The sequence below is a fragment of the Oxyura jamaicensis genome, chromosome 3 (assembly GCF_011077185.1).
Source record: "Oxyura jamaicensis isolate SHBP4307 breed ruddy duck chromosome 3, BPBGC_Ojam_1.0, whole genome shotgun sequence".
NCBI lineage: Eukaryota > Metazoa > Chordata > Aves > Anseriformes > Anatidae > Oxyura > Oxyura jamaicensis.
Genome location: NC_048895.1, coordinates 110,667,104 through 110,688,686, shown reverse-complemented (window position 1 = coordinate 110,688,686; position 21,583 = coordinate 110,667,104). Strand labels below are relative to the sequence as shown.

At 41.5% G+C, this 21,583-nt stretch overlaps 1 protein-coding gene across 7 annotated transcripts in view; it reads right to left on the bottom strand.

Moving 5' to 3' along the window:
* KLHL29 (kelch like family member 29) overlaps positions 1–21,583 on the bottom strand; it is a 390,896-nt gene that overhangs the window by 357,772 nt on the left and 11,541 nt on the right. Inside the window, exon 1 of one of the 7 annotated variants that reach the window (XM_035321014.1) lies at positions 2,095–2,118. The exons of the other annotated variants lie outside the window; for them this stretch is intronic. The gene's annotated coding sequence lies outside the window, so the exon portion shown is untranslated. Of the gene's footprint in view, positions 1–2,094; positions 2,119–21,583 lie in introns of those variants that run through there. 7 annotated transcript variants of the gene reach the window in all.

Genomic DNA, 21,583 nt, shown 5'->3' with positions numbered 1-21,583 from the left:
AGCGTTTACCTGAGGCATCAGAACAAGGGAGCAGGAGCAGGCTGTCACTGATACACAATTTTGAAGCACATTACTTAGCACTATTGATGCTTTCATAGTTTCATTTCTAGTAGAGGTTTAATTTCTTTGCCAATTACACAGAGATGCATACTTTCCCCAGGCAGGTCCCTATAATCTAGGCTGTGGTTTGTACAGCCAGCAGTAGAAAAAAAGACTCAGTTCCAGAATAATATTAGTGAGACCAATCAGGATGACTAAGTATATCTGCAAGACCTCATTCACGCAGAAATCACCTGCTACTGTGGAATATATTCCATGTACCTTTATTTCTCCAGGTATAGTACCAAATTGCTTTGCTTTACAAACCCAAGTATGACACACAGGCTTGCAGCTCTTCGCAGGTTTTGGTTGGAGCGTGAGCCAAGCAGGAGCTTGGCAGTGAGAGCTGCTGGGAAGCAGGTATTGAATTTCAACCTTAGAACTGAGAAAAAAATGTAAAAATAGAAATTAGTAAGACTTCTTACTGAGAATTAGAGCAGGACTAGCCTGAAAAACAGCTGAAAGGTATCATCTAGTCAGAGCAGGCTGCAAAGCCCGCATGCCTGACTGCCTAGGCACAGTGAGTGCACCCCACCTAACCCTGCACCATATCTGGGACTAAGAAGTACCCATTTGGGGAGCAACGTGGCACACCCCATTTATATATTCTATTTACCCACAACCCAAACCACCACCAAGTCTGCCCTTCTCTTTGCCCCACTCTACTTCACCACACCAGCCAGTTGTTGCAATCCTGAATCTTTACAGGTATTTATTTTTTTTTTTTGGCTTCACACTCTTGGCAGGGAGAGAGATGAGGGAATAAATCTGCAACCTAAATTGCAGCTCAGTGAAGAGGACACTCCAGTCTGGATTGCTGTTACCACTTCGGAAGCCCCATGGCAGGTGGAGCTGTCATTAATCACACACCCTGACAAGCTGCTACTCTCAATCACACTTCCTGATCAAATTCTGCATTAATCAGGAGCTCGAAAGCACGCTGACTGTTCAGCAAGGTTAAAAATGCAGATGATATTTTCCTTAAGCTTTGTAACATTTAGTAGTAACAAACAAGACAAAAAAAATGCCCAGACAACATCCCCACCGCCACCCCGATAAATACAATACACGTGAGAAGGAAATGCTGCATGGTTTTAGCAGGAGTGCTTTCTGTACCTATCATATACACATGATGTCCTTAGAGCAAAAAGCATCTTGTAGCTCTAATGATATATAATACAGCCTTGAAAGGGGATTGTTGATTACAAACAATACAGCTGCCTTTGCTTAAAAACACCTCAAAATATGCCACGTTCTTATATGAGAAAGTAACAACAAAATCTTTTTTAGGTCGGGTGAATATACAGAGATGTTTAACTGCTATTTCGAGGTAATTAGGTACATCAGGAATCACGCTCAACACAGTGAGCAAGTTAACTGTCAAAGGGTGTGCAATGCCTCTGGGGAAGGAGCAGGCTGGTGTTTGCCGTTCTCAGAGGGCCACATTTTAGCCAGCAAGATCCATATACTGGCAAGAGCAGCCCTGTTCAGCTTTCCTATCAAAGGTGGTTTACAGAAATCCAGGGCATACAGGTTTTGATAGATCAATATCCAAGTTTCAAAAAAAAAAAAAACAGCTAGAGTAGAAAAGGAAAAAAATAAAATTTAATAAAAGCCAAGGTTTCTTTGCTTTGGGAAAGCCAATGCAATGTGTCCTCTGCCAAAGTCACTGAGGATGTTCTGTGTGTGGCAATCGATTGCTTACACGGGGATTGCCAGCATGTGCCAGAAAGCTGGGCAGAAGCTGGGCTTTCAGAGAAAGTACGGCTTCGTTAATGAAGCAAAAGGAACAAGGAACTGGGAAGGCAGCATGGACAAATACCACAGCACCACTGCTGCCAAAACCTTACCTTGCAGGTAAGGACATTCATCAAGGCATAACTCCTGAAATACTCCTTCCCAGTTTTTCCTCCTTTCTTTTACTGATTTTGGCTCCACCACTGATGCAAGCCAGAAGGAGCCTGACATCTAGGAAATGCTGTTCTCTCTACACACATGTCTAAAGGACACTCGTGTCACTGCTCAGCCTCTGACACCCACGCAGCTCAAACCAGGAGGACGGAAAATTAGCAGCCGAAGTAACTTTTCTACTGATTAATTCCTCAAAGAAAGCACAGTTCAGCCACAGAAGTTTGAGAACAGACACTGCCAAGGTTTGGGCTATTTATTATCACTAATTTAACTGAAAAGACAGAAATTGAGTGACTTAAGATTCATTAACAGCTTCCTTATAAAATTTAATTTTGGCTACTTACTTCTGTATAGGGAACATAAAGTAACATAATTAAAGCAGATGATTGCACTGATTGGAGAAGGCTGCCTGCTTGCTTTTCGCTGATCACAGGCTCGAGCCACGCTAACAACTTGTAGGGTAAAACCCTCCGCGAGGTCTTGAGTGACCACTCACCAACTCTTCTTTGCGAGTAATTCAATTAAAGTCCTCCTCCCGCATATTACTTCTTGGGGGGGTGGGGGGGGAATGAAATTAGAATAACCCACGCGGTAACAGCACAAGGACAGGACTTGGGATCATTTATCTGATCAGCCACTTACTGGCAGCTAACGCAGCACACAGAGGACTACAGGGAAAAAGCCTCCAGTATTGAAACTGTCAGCACATTAAAGGCAAAGAAAATAGAAAAGCATGACTTTTCTTAACACAACCACCACCCATTTGGTTTTCAAAGCACTTCTTGGTCACATCCTGCTGATTTCGCTCCTTATTTCAAGCTACCAAGTTACATTTAGACAATTGGAATCATCTGGGATGGAAAGACCTTCAGCATCACCAAGTCCAACCATCAACCTGACTGTGCTTTCTGTTTACACACCCCCAGCAATGCCAGACACATTCACTGATGAAAGGTGAACACGATAAAAGGACAGCAGAATGAATGGAAGTGAGGCCAATCTACGATTTGGAAAAAAAAAGAATTATAGAAACAAAGGGTAAGGGAGCAGGGAAGAAGCAAGCATATAGCAACACAAAAATCAGCAAGAGAAATGCAAGCAAGGAAATAAATAGCTTCAGAAATTCAATTTAGCTGATGAGTCAATTTTTTAATTTATTTATTTATTAAGAAAGCAGCTAACCATGGGCTCTGAAGCAGGGGGGAGGGGAGGCAGGAGTCTGCCTGGATGCAGCCTTCAGGAAGATGATTAGACCTGGGAAATCCAGCAGCACATCGCTGTTAACTTATGGCTTGAGAAAAACCTCAACTCTACTTACAATGCTTGTTTTTGCTTTCCATTTCTGACAAAATTTGCTACAGATCAATGCAAGAGACATCAAAAGCGGACTCTGGACAGCAACAAAAGTCCAGGGTGTTACAGCAAGGACAGCATCACCAATATTGCTAAAACGGCTGTGGAAGCTCATAAATCAGCAGGATACCAAGAGCTGCCGTAACAGACCGAGGACCAAGACGTTGCAGCTTGTCTTTGGAGCAAAGCTCCTTCAGGCCCCCTGGAAGCTGCCGTTAGGATCACCTACAACATAATGCTAATGCAGGTTTCTACCTGAAGCTTCTGAAATACATACAGTCTCCTTCCCACTTTGCATAGCTCCAATTAGTGTCTAATCAATAAGTATATTTGCCTGCCAAAACGCATGATCCAACTACTATTTTATGTGGGAAGCACTTTTAATCTGGCAGGCTGAAGCAGGTACTCTTTCTGAAAGGTAAAATTGTTCTTGGAAGCTTTCCATTAAGAGACAGCAGAAACTCTGCCACTAACTCTTAATTAAGTGCTCTATTGCTTTGGGTTTGTTTTTAATTATTTTTCTTTGTAGATAAGTCATTAATAATTGAGTATGTGCTTGCCTGAGTCATGACACTAAATGTACTAAGAACGGCTGTGTGAAAACCTGTGGCAGTTGTCCATCCGAACACCAGCAGAGCTTCTACAGCAGCCTGGAAGGCATTTGTTCCTCCAAACTCTAGTTTTAATAATTGGGGGGGTGGGGAAAAAGCTAAGCAGCACACAGAGAAGCAGCACTTTGAGAACAAGCTTACCTTGTCCAGCAGTGTACGCTGCCCCGGCTGTGCATTTGTTTCCACCTCTATTCAACAACAGCCACCCACACTCTGCAGAGAGGGACATGCTGCGAAGCTGGGTGTGCAAAAAAAAAATTGACATCCCCACACCAGCCATCTAAAACACATACCCTCTGAAGCACATGTTACTGCTGTGTGAACACAAGAACCTCTCGTTCTGCAGTACCTTGCCTGCTGGTTTTAGATCCTCCCAAAAATATTCTAATTAGGACTTCAGCATGGACGCAAGAAAAACATTTTTTATTAATAACCTACTTCCAGATTTTCGCCTGTGCAGGACTGCACATCCAGGCCTCAATCACAAAATTGCTGTGCTGCAGAACAGTGACAGGTTCCTTTCGTAAAGGACAAAATTAATTTTGGGTACAGCTGTTTTTAAAATTAATATTTTGCAAGTGAAATCATATTTTGGAAGTGAAACTTCCTCCAAGAAAATATCTGTATATTTTATATATATATATATATATATATATATATATATATATATATATATTTTAAAACCTTTTCAGGTCAGCTTTACTAAGCTGGTGACTCTGATCAGTTTAAATACCCTCCTGGAGATGGGCCTGAAGGTTTGGGTAAGGCAGAGGGGAGCGAGGGGAAGACACTTCTTCTTCAGGAACTTTTTACTGGCTGTATCATTTGACACCCTGGTACTCAAAATGCTATCTATTCAACACAGTGTGCAGCTAATCTAATCTAAAACAGCACTTCAAGCACTGCTGTGCTATGGAAATGTTTAACAATGCAAGCATGATTAGCCACATAGGTGGAGCTTTACACACGATTGTTTTGGGAGAGAGATTTAACACTGCCACACTGACAACATGGCCTCCCTCTTAAAATCTATTTTATCAACACTTGGTTCAGAATAGGCTTTAATCTTGCTAGCTGCAATTTCCCCCCCTCTCACTAAGGTGGAGGCTCATCTTGCACTAATTATGGCAACTTAATGAAGGGAAGAAACAAGGATGATTAATAAAAGCCTATGCTGTTTGTTATGTTTTTGGCAAGTCAAGTTGCACTAAAGGATGTTTACGCAGTATTATAAAGCTATAAAATATACATATATGCTAAGAAGAATTTTTTTTTTTGACATATAACAGGGATGAATTAGAAAAATAAAAACCACAATTCAAATGCCTCAGACCTAGAAATTAAGTCAATGTTTTAAGAAAATCTCAGGACTGAGTCAGGAATCCCACAGAAACATGACAAGTGAAAGGTTTTCTTCAAATAAAGTTTGACTGTAGTAAGGCAAAAATTAAGGTTTATTTTTCTTAAAAAAAAAAAAAAAAAAGAAAGAAAAAAGGATTACAGGCACTCTCTGCAACTGCATCCATCTGCCACTATTTTGAGATGTGCCCACTGCCTGTTAGCTCTGTGAGTTTTCTCAAATTACTTTTGTAAATAGTGCTGGAAGGGTTGGGTGGCATTTAGCTTAGTCCACTCCAGACCAGCTAAGGCAATGATGTTAGTCAAGCCAATACTATGTAATGCCAGTGTTAAGCCTTTTGGCATATCCGCTGCGAACGAGGTATTTCCAGAAGTAGGAGCAGCTTTATGCAAGGTGAACAGGTGTGTATTTAAGGTCTGCCCCCAAGGTCCAGCCAGACTCTGCCCTGAGGGCACACTAAATACACCAGCACCCAGACCTCTATCATGAAACAGGTTGCCCTTGCCTTCCTAAAACACAAGTGTTTCGGCAGATGTGAATAGCATTGTGCTGCAAACTGACTTAAAAATATTAAATAAAAGAGATTAAAAGTTCTCAAAGAGGATTTAAATACAGGCAGCAAATCAGCACTTCACTTCCTACAATCCCTTCCAAGAGAGATTAGGGGACAAGGACTCAATACCTTGAAAGTAAAACAGCTACAAAGAACGTTGATTTTCTTCCTTAGAACAGTGGCCCCAGAAGATAAGAGGCACAAGTACTTATGTTTTAAAACCGAATAAGGGAAGCATTTGAAGAAATACTGTCAATACAAATATTAAAGGAGTACTGTCAACTTCACAACAAGATTTTTAGAATAAGTCTGAAAAAGTTTGAAATAAAGAGTTTGGCTTTGTTTTGTCATTAACTCCGTGGCCCATAAGTAAATATTTATACACTAATAAATGCATAAATACATGCATGTATATCCATGCATGTAAACATATGAATGTGCACATACACGCAGAAGTTGGTATCACTGATGTCTGCAACATGAAACTAAGACTGAGAATCAAATACCAGTAATGTCAAACAAGTCCATCTCAAAAAATATCAGTAGCTATTGCTTTTTTGTTGTTGTTGCTTATAAAAAAAAAAACTGGGCATTAAGACAACGCAGTCTATCCTATTACAGGTTAAATGAGACATTTGTTTAAGACAACATGCAACAATAGTAGCTGTGTCCAGCGAAAATATTTTCAAAGTCTTGCAGAGTCTTGCCAATCCACCACCCCATGCTGTGCAACCAGCGCGTGCTTTTATTGCTTCAAATCTTCCCTTGAGACCTTTACCACTCATATGGCCCCGTTCACTATCCTTTAATTCTGGCAGACCCATAGGAGAGCAGCTTCAGGAAAAAGGTGACCTAAAACATCCCTCAAATTCCTTCTGTCCACATTTCTGCAACAACCCAGTGCCAGCTCAGCTTCCCCCATCCCACAAACAGAGGCAACAAAGCTGGCTGCTTCCCTTGGTCTCGCAGCAAATAAAATAAAGTGGGAATTATGCTTTCCCTCTGCCACCAGTCTAAGCCTGCGGCAAAGAAGTTCTAAGATACCTTAATCCTTCTGGCTGCCTTCCGTCATGCTGTGCCTCCTCGATGCTCACAGCTCTCCCGTATTACTCTGTAATAATGCCAGCTGGCCTCTCTTAGCCAGCCTTTTTTTTTAAAAAAAAAAAAAAAAAAAAAAAAAAACAGAAAAAAACACAAATTAAAAAAAAACAACAGCAAAACAAACTCCTGAATAAAGTATTTCATTCACGGGCTGGTTCTTACCAAGTTGTGACTTACATAATTAATCATAATTCAAGCAGGCATAGCATATGAACAATTATTTAAACATTTAAAAACAAAGTGGGTTGCTGGCTCTTTACAATGATGACATATTTAGCACCCAAAACAAATCCTTTTACTGCTGTCTTTAAAACAAAGGCACACGTTTTCTACAAGTAAGATCTCATATTGCAGCACTCTCCATCCCTCTGCAGGAAAAAGGCTATTTTCAGTAGTAGAAAGTGCTGGGACAGCCAGTTACAGAAGTGGTTTCACTGTGTGGAAAAAATAGTTTTGCTGCATACCCGGTTGATGACAGCCCCCTTACGCCATTCAATATACATTTTTCAAATTGAAAGAATGGGGGAGAAAATAGTGGAACACTGGAACAAGAAAAAAAGTGGATCATTCACATATGACAAAATTGTGGAGAGCAGCTGATGCACCAGAGGGCTGTGCAGCCATCCAGAGGGACCTGGACAGGGTAGAGAGGTGGGCTGACAAAAGTCTCCTGAAGTTCAACAAGTGCAAGTGCACCAGGACTTGCTGGGGGCACCCAGCTGGAAAGCAGCTTGGCAGGAAAGGACCTTGGGGTCCTGGTGGACACCAAGCTGGACATGAGCCAGAAGTGTTCCCCTGCTGCAAAGAATGCAAATGAGGCGAAGTATCACCAGCAGGCTGAGGGAGGTGATCCTTCCCCTCCACCCAGCACTGGTGAGGCCACACCTGGAGGAGTGGGTACAGCTCTGGGCTCCCCAGTACAAGATACTGGAGATGCTGTCCAGTTGAACAGAGGGCCACCAAGATGGTTAAGGGACTGGAGCACTTCACCTCAGAGAGGGCTGGGACTGCTTTGCCTGGAGAAGAAATGGCTCAGGGGGGATCTCACTGCCTATAAATACCTGAAGGCAGGGTACACAGCAGATAGAGCCAGGCCACCTTCAGTGGGGCCCAGTGCTAGGACAAGAGGCAACGTGGACAAACTAGACTTTCTGTCTAAAGATCAGGCAGCACTTCTGTGCTGGGCAGGTGCTGGAGACTGCCCTGAGAGATTTTGGAGTCTCTTCCTTGGAAATCTTCACAGGACACCTGGACACAGGCCTGGGCACCCTGCTCTGGGTGTCCTTACTTGAGCAGGGCCTGAACCAGACGCACCCAGAGGTCCCTTCCAATCTCAACCGTTCTGTGGTTCTGGGATAAATATTTGCCTCCTACTCATCATGCAACATTACTAAGAGACAGACCTATTTTTATCCCATTTTCCTCTAATACCAATAGCCCTTTGAATATATATTTTTAGTGGTTAAATTACCATTACTCCAGCCTCTATGCTCACACTGTTTTAGGCATCCTGTCACCATGCAGAGGGCAGATCTCTATTCATCTTTGCATTGCAAAGTCTTCTGGAACAAGTATGTCTGTTTTATAGCCAATAGGACATAATCACTTAGAAATAAAAAGTTGTTCTTGTCTTTCTACTCTCTCTCACATATCATGCACTCCTGTGGATAAACTCGCAACACACAGCAAGCTTTAAACCACTGTGGAAAACTCCCAACCTGATATTCCTGGTACAGACATTCGTTGAAAGCATAATTTTTGAAGGCCAGCACTCTGCTCATTTCTACAGGCTCTAACCATTTCCACAAAGTCAGTCTGGTCTCACTTTTGTTTTTAATTTACACAGAACAAAACATAAAAGGATCCTAGAGGCTAGATCAAGATAGGAACTGACATGCCTTAGTGAATGGGTTTTAGGAATTTGAACTCCAGTGGCATTTATAAAAATCCCAATATAACTTTCTTGCAATTATTTCCCTCCCTAGTGCTTAAGTTTTCAACAAAAGGCACAAGAATAAAAGCTCAGCCAAGTCCAAGTGTTGCCAAAATGGTAATGTTAGAACGCACTGTATGCCCTAGGAGAGTTATCACAGCCCTTTTACTTATTAACTGGGCCAAAGAGGATAGCTTCAGTGTTTTCACAGCACAACACAAGAACTTCACATTTAACTGCTTCTGTCCAATTTAGCTTAAGGACCTAAGCTCAAGTCTCCTTAAAACACAAAGATCCAAATTGCCTGCCTTCACACTGAATGTAGCTCATAACGAAACCCGAGGCTTTTTGGCTCTGTATCACAGGACTCCTCATTTGAGTCCTGCTTGGTGAAACAAGAAGAGATAAGAGTGACATGATTCGTGTTTTACTCTTATCCAAAGAACTTGCTGAGATAGCTAGGAAGACACAGACGTAGGACTGAAGTGCTAACATCTGATTAAAATGCAGTCCTATGAATTACACCACTTCTTTCCCCTACCCCTTGATCGTTTGGGACAGGCCTTCTTTGGTATGGAGGGGGAAGAACTCCCCCCTCAAATCATTCCTTAAGAATTCATGCATTTGCTAAAGCCATCCCTTTCCTACTTCGTGGAGGCTGTGCTGTTGCAGGGATTTGGTTTGTGACTGTGACACAAACCAGCTCTTCACTCCTGACATCGGTAGCATGGAAATGCTTCAGACACAGCCATTAGCTCTCCCAACAGCAGCAAAAGAATTTCTCCTCCGGTCAGTTTTCACTAATGCTATTCGCAGTGGAGGAGCTGGCAGGTCTCATTCTGATTTCATTTTGTACCTTCTGGGAAAGCTGTGAGCAACAGCACAGGCAGCCGTAGCCCGAATGGGCTGGCTACAGAACCAGCCGAGCTGCACCTCCTCCCTGCCAGCAGCACACAGAGAGGCAAAGAGCCCAGGGTCAGCCTCACACAAAGGTCTGCAATACCTCTGATGTATCCCCCCCCCAAAAAAAAAAAATCAAACCTGAATCACAGAGCAACTGTGCTGTGACAGAAGACAACAGCAAGTTTGCCGCCATCCCGGTGGGCTGCAGGCAGCTGTTACCTGTCATGAAGAGCTGAAATGATGCCTCTGAATTCAGATCAAGTCAACAAGTGCTTACCAGCACGTTGGTCCTGGTCTGAACCATTCATCCTTCCTGTTCTTTCTCTATTCGCAGAGTTGCCAATAAGTATCACAATAGAATCTAATTAATTTTCACTAATGAGTGGGAGTCCAATTGCTAAGCCAAAAAAATTTTGTTATGTGCAAGTAAGCAAACAAGTTAATGTACCATAAACCGTGTTTTGTTCATTTATTTTGACAACCGTAGTTTGCTTTTAATTATGATACTTCCTAGCAGCCTAGTTTGTCCATCTCCTCTGCAGAAGTACTGAACCCTTTCACATGCTACTGTTTTTCCCCAATGCTACTATTTTTCCCCTAGAGAAGAAAAAAAAAAAAAAAACACACCAATTGATAACTGCAAACACTGGCTTCCCTGTCACTAGAAAAGCTGAGACAGGAATAAAAAGACCTCAAGAAACTTGAATGGCAGATGAACCATTTTTTCTGTTTTGAACCTCCTTGTGGGGGAGGATCCACCTTCTACTTCTGATGCCAGAGAAGATTTTGTTTCAGGGATCGGTCCAGCTCTTTGGCAGAACCCATTTGGTTTGTACCCATGTTGCTGGTTTTCTTTTCAAGCTAAAGATGTCCAGCTGGATTTGAAATGTACATCCCTTGTGACACCGTATCTGTAAACTAATACATTTCATTCTGACTTAAACACTTAAGTCTTCCTACCTACTCTGGATTTGGTTTAGGGAGTTTCCCTAATTTTTGCCCCATATTCCACCACTGCTCCTGATTTTTTTTTTTTTAAAAAAAAAAAAAAAAAAAAAAAACTTTTTATGCCACTTCTAGCAAGTCCAGCCTAACACATGCAGCCACTTCTCAAAACACCCACCACTTTTCTACAGGTGCATAACAGGCTTTCTTTGGACTGCCAAAGATGTTGAAAGAATGTTTTCCTATAGTATTGAACTATAGATTATTTTTTTTTTTTAGTCAAGCAAACAGTTGACTATGTTTAACAGGCTTTTGTAAAAAAGAGTAAGCTCTGACTCCTCTGATGCTCAAAGCAAAAAACCTTCACCTTTTAGGTGAGATGAAGGTGAAAGCATCCGTAGGCCAATTGCTAGCAAGAAATGTTACGTGCGTTTCACCAGACAGCAGGTAACTAACAGGGGAACCCTCCCAATTCCTGGGCTTGACTCCCACTCTGAGAAAAGATGGGTGTGGACTCCAGAGCTACCAAACAGGCACATGATTTGGCACACAGATTTGCTGGGTGTGAGAGATGCGGGTGCCAGGTGAAAGAAGTAGGTCATTTTAAGAGCTGCCCTAAGACACTAAGGCCTTTCAGCTCATTTCTGAAGTGGCAGTCAGATACCAAGGCCAGCAGAGGCTTTTTGTTCCTGAAACAAAGGCTATAAAGAGCCAAGAAGCAAAATGGGAACTCACGGCCTCTTGATCCCAACGTCAGAGGGACCCAGGGTTGGCTCAGTTTCAGAAGGAAAAAAAGAAGGTGCCCATCCAGTTTGCTAGAGAATAACACATTCCCCCAAACGGCTGAATGCTTTTAACCATTTTCTGCCACAGCCACCATTCAGAACTTAAAGATTTGTTGTACCACCTGCAGTTAACAACTAAGGGAAAAAAAGCCCATCAAGGCAAAGATTAAGAGATAAGATGATTTAATCAAACCAATAACTTTTTAAAATAGTTATTTAGTAATACATTCTCAAGCTGGAAGCATAGTCAGTCCCTCAGAGAGCACAACTGGAAGACAGTTTCCTAATCACATCGTTTTCAACTAAAGAAATAAAACCAGAACGAATTTGAATAAAAGGCTTGAACACTTAACACCTCTCAGCAATGAGGTTACTACATATAACCTTTTCAGTTACTACTTCCAGCTTTCTCAGATGTTTTCAGAATTGTAAAACAGTGCATCTGATCTTTAGTGGAAGCCACCTATCCCAAGTAGAGAGTTTTGCTCTGATTGCTTTCCTTTTCCCTGTAAGCCCATTTTTTCCTTCTCTTGTGTGAAGGGAATATTCCCACTCTATCCATCCACAGCTGCGTCCCTCTATCAGCAGCAGGCAGCCATGGGTACTAAGAAAGGACTGGTGCATTGCTAACACAGCAGTACAGTAGCTACCTGGCAGCTGCCACAGCAGATTATCCTTCTTCTAATTCTCTTCTAAACTCAAATAAGTAAAGCTCCTTCCTGCACATCCCACTTTCCTTCCATGGATGTTCCCCTTCTGGAGGGTGCTTCAGATTTCCAACACCCTCCATGCTGTGATACCTTGCTGCTTACACCACTCATCTCTGCAGCAGCGTTACCACTGCTGCTCTGATCCTGGCCTGAGCACCAGCTCTATGTTCTAAGGATATCCTCCAGCTGAAGAGGTTCAGTCCTATTCCACAGCTCTGGCTTCCCTGTGCCAACGAGAAAGATATCTGACAGCTATTGCCAGTGTCTGGACATCACATATACCAAAAAGGCTCTTCCTACCTCACCACTTCTGGAGGCTGTTGAAAGCCACAACCAACATGTTTTGTTTATTTTTCCTTCCTAGGTTTGGTCACATCAACTCTTCTGTACCAGTTCCCCGGTGGCTCCATGGCAGTCCCCATCACAGCCACCACTTTTCCAGGCTCAAGAAACCACAACTCAGCCTCCCAGACACAGCTTTGGAATTGTGTCTGTCTGCTACAGCAATGGTCTGCTTCCTCCTGCATACCATGTTCCCCAGCTCCCTGCCAAGGTCTCTGAGGCTGTCAGCCGTCACAGAAATGAACCAGGACAGGCTGATGTCTTGCCAAAGGTGCTAAGTGTCCTACTGTCCAGTGTAGGACTGAAACAAATAAAATTACTTCATAAAATCAGTTATTTCATGAAAATAAAAAAAAAAGCCAAAAGCCCCAGGCACTGCTGTGGCAGCATGACAGAAAAATTCTGTCTTTTTGTGGTGAAGGACCATTTTACCTTTTGAAGGAAAAAAGATCACTGAGTTATCTCATCCCCATCTATCCTGTGTTGACTGGGAGGGCCAGTCATAGATGTAAATTTTACCTTTATATAACCAAAAAGAGCCTTTAACAGTTGAACAGTCCTGGTAATTGTCACTGCTACAGCCTCCCCACAGCTCAGGTAGCCCTGAGAAGCTTCAAGGCCCCACCGCAGCCAAGCCACCAAGGGCAGGTCACCTTTGAGACTGCTCATGCACAAGGAAGCAGTGCTGGCCTACAGGACAGGCTACTTCAGCCTAGAGAAAAGCTTGCTACATGCAAATCTTGCCACCAGAACCAGGAATACATTTAATCTGAGAGCCTCAGGGCAAATCCCTTCTCCTCTCGACATCTCAGCTTCCCCATCCATAAAACTGACATACACAAGTGAAAGACACTGCAGAAATGCAAAAAAGTCACTGAGACAAATGGAAAGACTGGGGCCAACCAGACAATTGCCTCAGATTTTCCAGAGATGGTTATTTATTCATTCTCACATTGTTTCAGGAGCTCCAAGAAGCCGTAACTGTGATAGAGGTCCAACAGTTGCCAACTGAGTATTTTTCTTTAATCACATTTGATATTGTTCTTAAAGCAGCCTGCCAGCTTCTGGAATCATTTGATTATATACAAGTATTACTTCAAAGCAAACAAATAAGGGATACATTTTTGTTTGTTTCAGTGTTTATAAGTGATATTTTCTTAGAATTTGCAGCATGAAGGAAATTCACGGTACTTATGTTTGGATCTAATTTTCATGAAAATTAAATAAAAACAGAAAAACACCAACCACCCAAATCCTTCCTACCCTCCTGTAATTAAGTTCCCACAAAAAAAGAAAAAACCTTGCTAGCCAGCCAACTTTGTTTAGGATATATTTCATAAATCAGTGCTGTTCAGCTTAAACCAGCACAAGTGAAGGTGAACAAGAAGTGGCACAGCAACTCCTCAGACACCTGAGAAATGACAGATAGACACCAAAGTCACATTTGCTGGGCAGAGGGACAGAGATTTTTTTTTCCCCCCATGGAAAAAATGGGAAAATGGGTGAGATGGGGAAGAGAGACAAAAGCAGAAGTGCACCCAGCTTCCTCTTCTGGCTTGCTGGCTTGGAGGACCCCAATACACACTGGTGCGCTGCAGTATAGATCTGTTTGCAGCCTGCAGTGAGGACCAGAACACAAGACTGTCAGCACTGAACACACCACTGCTCCAACTTGATCTGACAGATACCTCAGGGACTGCATGAGTTGTCGAACAGAGGGGGCATGACGTGCATTAAATCATACTGCTCAATCTTCCCTTCCTCTTTACGTTCTGCTAACTGGAATTTAAGGAAAAAGTTTTTGATTCTCAGAGGAGTAAGGGAACAGCTGCAGTTTAGCAAGTCACCATCTCCTATTGACAAAGGACTTGATAAAGAAACGAAACATAACTGCAGGCTTAAACCCTTGAAGTTAGAAATCATCATCCTTCCACAAATTTCTTTACATTAGCCTAAAGACAGAATCAGTTCTAAAGACAGAATACAATCTGATTCAGATTCCCAAAAATGACTTCATCTGTAGGAACACTTAGAAGAACCACTGATCTAAACAAAAGAGACACACCGATCCTTAAAAACACCTATAATCATCCATATTGAAATAAACAGATTGATTAATTTCATTTCTGGTACAGCAAGGTAGACTTCTTTCAAGTACTTTAGCTAAATTAATATGGGCACCATTCTGGAAAAGTCATGAAAAAAAGTGAAACAGTTCACTGAGACAGAGAAAACAATACCAGAAAAACCCTCACTGTCTTAGCTTGAGCAATAAAGCAGTTTTGAAGTGCCACTATCAAATCAGTAGTATTGCTTCCTTGCTCTCTGTACTAGACACCTAAATCCAAGGGAAATACTGCAGACTCAGAGAGGGCTCAAAGGACCATAACAACAATATTTTGGATGTGAAGACTCTTACTTGAAGGCAGACTGAAGACTGAATAGCAGACTTTAGAGACAAAATAAAAATGTAAAATCGTGACTAGCACAGAAGTCATAACTTCGGTTTCTCTCCTCTTGGTCTCATAACAACAGGGAATTCAATAAAAGCTACAAGTTATAGAGCAGATAAAAATAAGATACTCTCAAAATGTCTAACCAGACTGCAGAGCTTGAAGCCAGAAGCTGTCAAGATCAAAAATGCAAGAATTCCCTCAGAAGTCACCGGACATATATATGGTTAAAAACATCCAAAGATTTAAAAGACCATGATAAAAACTTTTGGTACAAGGTGTTTAACTTCTAAAAATAATTCCTAAAAGGTAGTAAGAGGCAGAGATAATTAGATCTGCCCAAATCAAAAGGTCGCTCCTTATTTTATGAACAGGCTGGCCACAGGAACTGCTGGAAGTCAGTATCTGATGAGGTGGACCAAAAGTCTGAGAGCTCTGTAGTCAGACTGTTTTTAATCTTCATTTGACCATGAAAATTGTGTTTTTCAATAAAATATTCACCAAATTAAATAAACATTATTAAAAAAATCTTTCACAACCAACTTGAATTTAAATGAAGACAAAAAGCCTTATCATGTGTCCTGTTTTCTTTCTGAAAGCACATAAGCAAGATCTTCCTTCTCTAATGCTCATCAAATTATCTTCCTTAGCTGTTCAAGAGGGTACAAAATTTAGAATATTAAAAATTAATGTCTTCAAAACACACCCAGTTTTTTAGAAATACAATTTAATCAGTTTCCTAAAATCACATTTTAGCAGTTTGAACCTCCGTAAATTCCTACAATATTTATAATAACAAACAGTAGATGTAGCCAGCACCATAGTTTCAGTGCAGAAGCTACCAACATTCCTATATAAAAAGGAAAAAAATTGGGTGCTTATTCATTCATTTGTTTACTGTATCAAATATCCAACCATTCAATCTATTTCATATTTGCAGTTCATCGAGTGGATATTTGAATCTTTTAACTAATTTTTTTTTTTTGACAGCCAGGTAGCTGTTTGTCTTTAGAACTTTCATACCTTCAAAACTACAAAAAGGCATGATTTAGCAAAATTGCAAAATTACCTCATTTGACCTGCAACGTTTTTTTTTTTTTTTTTTTTTTTTTTTTTTTTTTTTTTTTTTTTTAAGCCACTGCTGCACTAATTTCAATGGCTCTTTTCCAGAGTCTTTTCATAAGCGACCTACTAGATGAAGCCACCAGGGCGAAGAGTTTGAGGGCCCTGAAGGTCCCTGAAGCAGATGCATGGAGAAGCATGGTACAAAGCTGAATGTTCTCAGAAATGGGGGAGGGATGGGGCTTGGTTCTCCTTGTGCATGGGCCTAGGGAGCCACCACCATGCTGGAGCTCAGACCCCTTCCCTGTGACCCAGCCTGCTCCCTCAAGGCAGTAACAAGGAATTGGGTCAAACACTGATGGCCCCCAACTCTACCAGTTATTTTTAGTCATTTGTATTAAAAGAAACCCAGCCCAGCTGGCATAGACCAAAACAGGCCCTTGGGATGGCCTGTGAGCCCCCATAGGCCCAAGACCACAGGCTGTGTAGATCAACTCTAACCCCAGCTCATTCAGTAGGCCTATGTTTCCATAAAACAATTAAGACCTATAAATTGACCTTGATCCCCAGCAATTAACATTTGCTACCTGCTTTCTGCTTCATGCTGGCTTGCATCATCCACAAAACCCCATTTTCTACACACCAAACACTCTTTGAGAAGCTCCTTTCTGCACCTTCAAGTGGACTCTCCTGCTCACTAATGGGTAGGACCAAGAGTTAGAAACAGCTGGTTTTGTGCTTATGTCAAAATTAAACCACATGGATTTTCCTCTGTTCCAATCAAAGCTGGATGTCAAAGCATCCAAATTTCTTCCCCTCCCTGGGGTCACTGCCAGCTCCTCTGAGTTTTGGTGGGCAGGCTGCCTTAAAGTGCAAGAAAATAACAAAATTGTGAACATTTTTCAGCTTTATTTTGGAGCTCACAAAATGGAAAATCAGGCTCCCTCCGCCCAAAAATATTTTACAAGCAAGGCAGTCACCTGGCTCCAATGCAACCACAGTGGGGGACTTCTTCTAGCTTCCAACCTCTGCCCCCCCCCCCCCCCTTGTTGGTGTTCAACAAGATTGAGGGAAGCAGCATGTTAGCAAAAGGTGACAAGTAGTTGTTTTTGATAAGAACAGTGTTTGCTGAAGCACAAAGTAAAAAAAAACTCAAGCACTGAATAAACGGCATGTTTATAAGATTTTCAGTCTGGTCTGGAACAGCTCTAGGCTACTTCTGTCAAAGACTGCTGTTGGCTACATGGTACTGCTAACTGAGCAAATAACTTCCAGAACTTTGCCACAAACCTATATGCCAAGATGAAAATATATTGAAGTTAAATATGTTGCTGCATATACTTTGGAAGCCAAGGAATTATTTCTGATACAATAGCAGCACTGTTAATAAGTTAGCACCAAGATACAGACAGCAGACAGGTCAAATCCTTAAGTCACTCCGTAGGAAACCTAGATATGTGCTTGTTTTAGCTCAGAATTACACTGAGACCTCATATGGTCCTTGCTAATGAAATGAGAGGAAGCAGTAGTATCTATTCCCAGTGTAACAGCAGGGAAACCAGATTGCAAGGTTCTTCTGCTAATATGAGTTACTATAGTGTTGTGGGAGCTTTGCACTGTTGCAATAATTGCAGATTTAACAGGCTTTTTCATCCTTCTCACCTTCAAATCCTCTCTCAGAACAGCTTAGTGCTGCCATCTACTTTTTTTTAATCCTAACGGTTTTGTTTTTATTTCTTTTTTTTTTTAATCCTTCCAAAGTTCTAAACAGACCAACCCACCTGCAACACCACCGCCATCTCTTGAGTCTGCAGTTGGATCCCCAGGTATACACTTAGTCCAGCCTGTCACCATAGACAAATTTGAAAGCAATGGAAACTAAATACAGGATTGAATCCAAAATCCTTTTAACGCTAATTTACACTCGAGCCCTCAAAGATGGGGGAAGAAAAAAAAAAAGACAAGCATTAACCACAAGATCATTTTATAACACTTACAAATATAAAGCTAGTAACTTCAGGGGGTGAAAAGGTGGTAAAGACATGGGGCATCAAATCTTCAGGACAGTTTTGGAAAGCAAATTTTTCTTACTAAAAAATGTTATTCAAAGTTTCAGTCCCAGAGGATTAATAAAAATTTTACAAGTCATTTATTTGCACAGATACTAACAACGCTGGAAATATATATGTGTGTATATATTTCCAGGCTAAAGGATCTATCATCTGAATAACGAGGCTAAAAAACATCCCCGCTTTTTACTTGGAGACTGCCTGCTGCTGATCAGGCAGGAGCTAGTCTTGATTAATTCTCTACCTCCCATTTTCATCACACAAATTTATTTTTAGGGCATGAGCACTTTTTTCCCCCCACACAAAGAGGGTCTTAACTGTATTTTGGAGGGATCAAGAAGCAAAGCCACAGCACCTTTTGCCTCCAACCAATATCACACGGAAAGAGGGGGCACCTATCCCCACTGCATGGATCTTCCCCAGGCAGTATACTCCAGAGAACCACGCATTGTTTCCCTTCATTCCAGCCAAGATAGCCCTAACCTCTGTGGATTATGGTCTGATCCCTAAAGAAATCATAAAGCCTCTTTAGAGTGGTGGTAGGTAGGTGGGTCTAGGCCTGTACTTGCCTTGCTCTAGGGAGGTACAAGCTTTTGATCTAAGCAGTACAGAAGACAAAAAAAGAAAAAAAGATCTACATTTATTTGCAATCCATTTTCATTACATAAGCTACTTTTGGCCAGCAATATACATGCTCTGAGTTATTCCCATCTTTATCCAGATGGCCAGAAACATAATATTGAGTTGCAGTCACAGGTCCCTGAACTACATACACAATAGGTATCCACATCCCTACGCAAGTCACTCACAGCATGTCCCACACACATGCCAGGAGGGTCTTGCATAGGGGGGGAAGATTTTTCTTGCTGCCCTGCTTATGTGTTTCAGTAGAGGGTGTTCCGATCCCTGCCCAGGTTTGCAGTTTAGTCTCCCTGGCTCATATGACCCTGGGGCCTCTGCTGAGGCTACAAACAAGTCACAGGGGCTCTGGTAAAGTGAATACGTTTGTCCACAGTGAAACAAAAGGAATTAAGTTACATTATGCACACTGTACCAGGCTGACAAAGGTCATAGATCTGATCTGGGGTAGTCCAACCTTCAGCACAGATGTTAACTTTAGAAGGAAGCACCCTGAAAAGGGGTGAGACTATGTTTTCAGCAGGGGATTTTTTTTTTTTTTTTTTTTGCTCCCTGCATAAGCTTCACTTCATCATGGAAAATGAACGGTAGAAGAGAAAAATAAAACAAAACCAAAATATAGCTTTAAAAATAAAAACCTAATTTCCTAGCTGTCATTCTTGCATTTTGCATGTCATGCCTTAGCATTAGCTGCTGCCAAATGCAAGACGTCAGGTCCATCTGGCAGATGTATACTTCTCAGGCTGCCAAGCGTTTCCTTATGATGCAGGGGCTTTACTATTAAGTGCATTTGCAAATTCCAGTCTCCTAAAGGAGCAAGGCTCCTCAACAGCTGCCTCTGCTTTGGAGAGCCCTGGAAGGAAGTAAATGGAGGTACACCCCGGTCACCCAGATTACCTATTGCACTTCCTTGGTATGGTGGCCAATTTCCTGGTAACCAGTGGCTATACCAGCTGTGGGAGAGCTTTAAAGAGGTCCTTTTTCTTCAAATTATCCCTAAACAAAATTAAGGATTACTTAGGAAGCAGAGGGGAAACCCAACCATTCAGGCTGACATCATTACTTATTTACATATAAACACAGCCAGGAAATAAGCATATGTATTTATATATAAACAAAAAAGCTATCCGTACAACGTTTTATACACTGCTTTTTCATCCAATATTTACTACTTTATTCATCACTTAAGAAAAAACTTTCTCCCCAGGAAATTGGTGAGAAAATGCCCTCTGGTGGGCGTGACTGCAGACCTCTACAGCAGCAACCACCTCCTAAATAGTTCAGAGGCTTCAAAATATTCTTGGGATTACTATTTTTAATAGAGTGAGACAAAGCACACTCTTTCCAGAAGAAACAGATACACCCCAGGCTAGCGGGCCCATGTTCTACTGCTAAGTATCTAGATTAAAAGCATTTTAGGTTTCTAATCCAAAGTTAAAAAAAATACACACATGAAAGCAATTTCCTGTTTAAGCATTCCATGATACCCCCATTTAAAAAAAAAAAAAAAAAAAAAAACTTTTTTTCCCGTTTAGGATATTTTCTCCTCTACAAATAAAATGACAAGAAACCAAAAAGGAAAGTTGCATTAGGTTTTGCTTTGCCTCAGCATAAGAGATTCTTGTAGACTAGAGCAGAGAAAGGAAAGTGGAAAAGAACATTTCCAGAGCTTATGAATCATTTGTCCTATTGTAGCACACAGCTCGGCTAGGAAGGAGGCACTAATTGTACACACAAATAAATGTAGCAGTCCCAGAAAGAGTTTACTGCATAAACAGAAGAGGCAGGGATGGAAAAATCCTCAGAAATAAATTGAAGTTAACAGGATGTGTTTTACCCTTAAGATACTCAGTAATTGTGGGTGGTGCTTTCATCAATCCTAGGTGAAATAAATCGAAAGAAGGGAACTGGAAGCTTAAGAAGCAGTGACTGAAGAGGTCACGCAGCACGTGCTGCTACTTTGAGGATATATAAAGCAAAAAAGGAAAGAGACTCTTTGATAGCACAGCCAACGTGGAGAAGGAGAGCCACCAGGCACAGCCAACTACGTAAGTCTGACCACCCTAACATGGCCATCGGAAGCTGCAGTTGTACACAGAAATGAAACCGTAATAGAATAGATTATGTATTTTCCTAGTTTTTTTATTTTATTTTTTATTATCCCTGCTCCCCAAAAAAGAAAGGCTTCAGAATCCCAACTAAATAAAGATAAGCAGTGTAAAATATTCGCAACACATGAAGGAACGTGGAAGAGCTCCACTGCTCTCCTTGAGTTCCTTGGGGAGCCTTTGTGCTTCCATCTCATGCAGGATATGCCACTTTCTCTACTCACCCAGATGGTCAAAGATTGTTTTCAGTTTCCACAATGCAACTGGCAGTTAATTGTTGTTTTTAAGATACAAATATATATATATCTCAAAATTGCAAATTCATTATATAAGTAATGGGGTTAAGCTTTTTTTTTTTTTTTAAGAATGTTTCTGTGCAACAGCACTTCACTTATGAAGTGTTCTTGGGCATAAACAATGGTGTGATTTAACATTTACCCTCCCCTTTTCTACCCTTTGAAAGAAAAACACTGGCAAAAGCCTCTCATTTGTTTGAAAACCACTCTTTACATAAGTAACACACCCCTGCTCTGTGCAGAGCTCCATCCCTCTCTAGTGGCAGCCAGGTCACATACCAGTGATAAGCCTGCTCCGGGCTTGGCAAACAGATAGTTGGTTTTCAGCTCAGACATTAGAAACTTCTAGC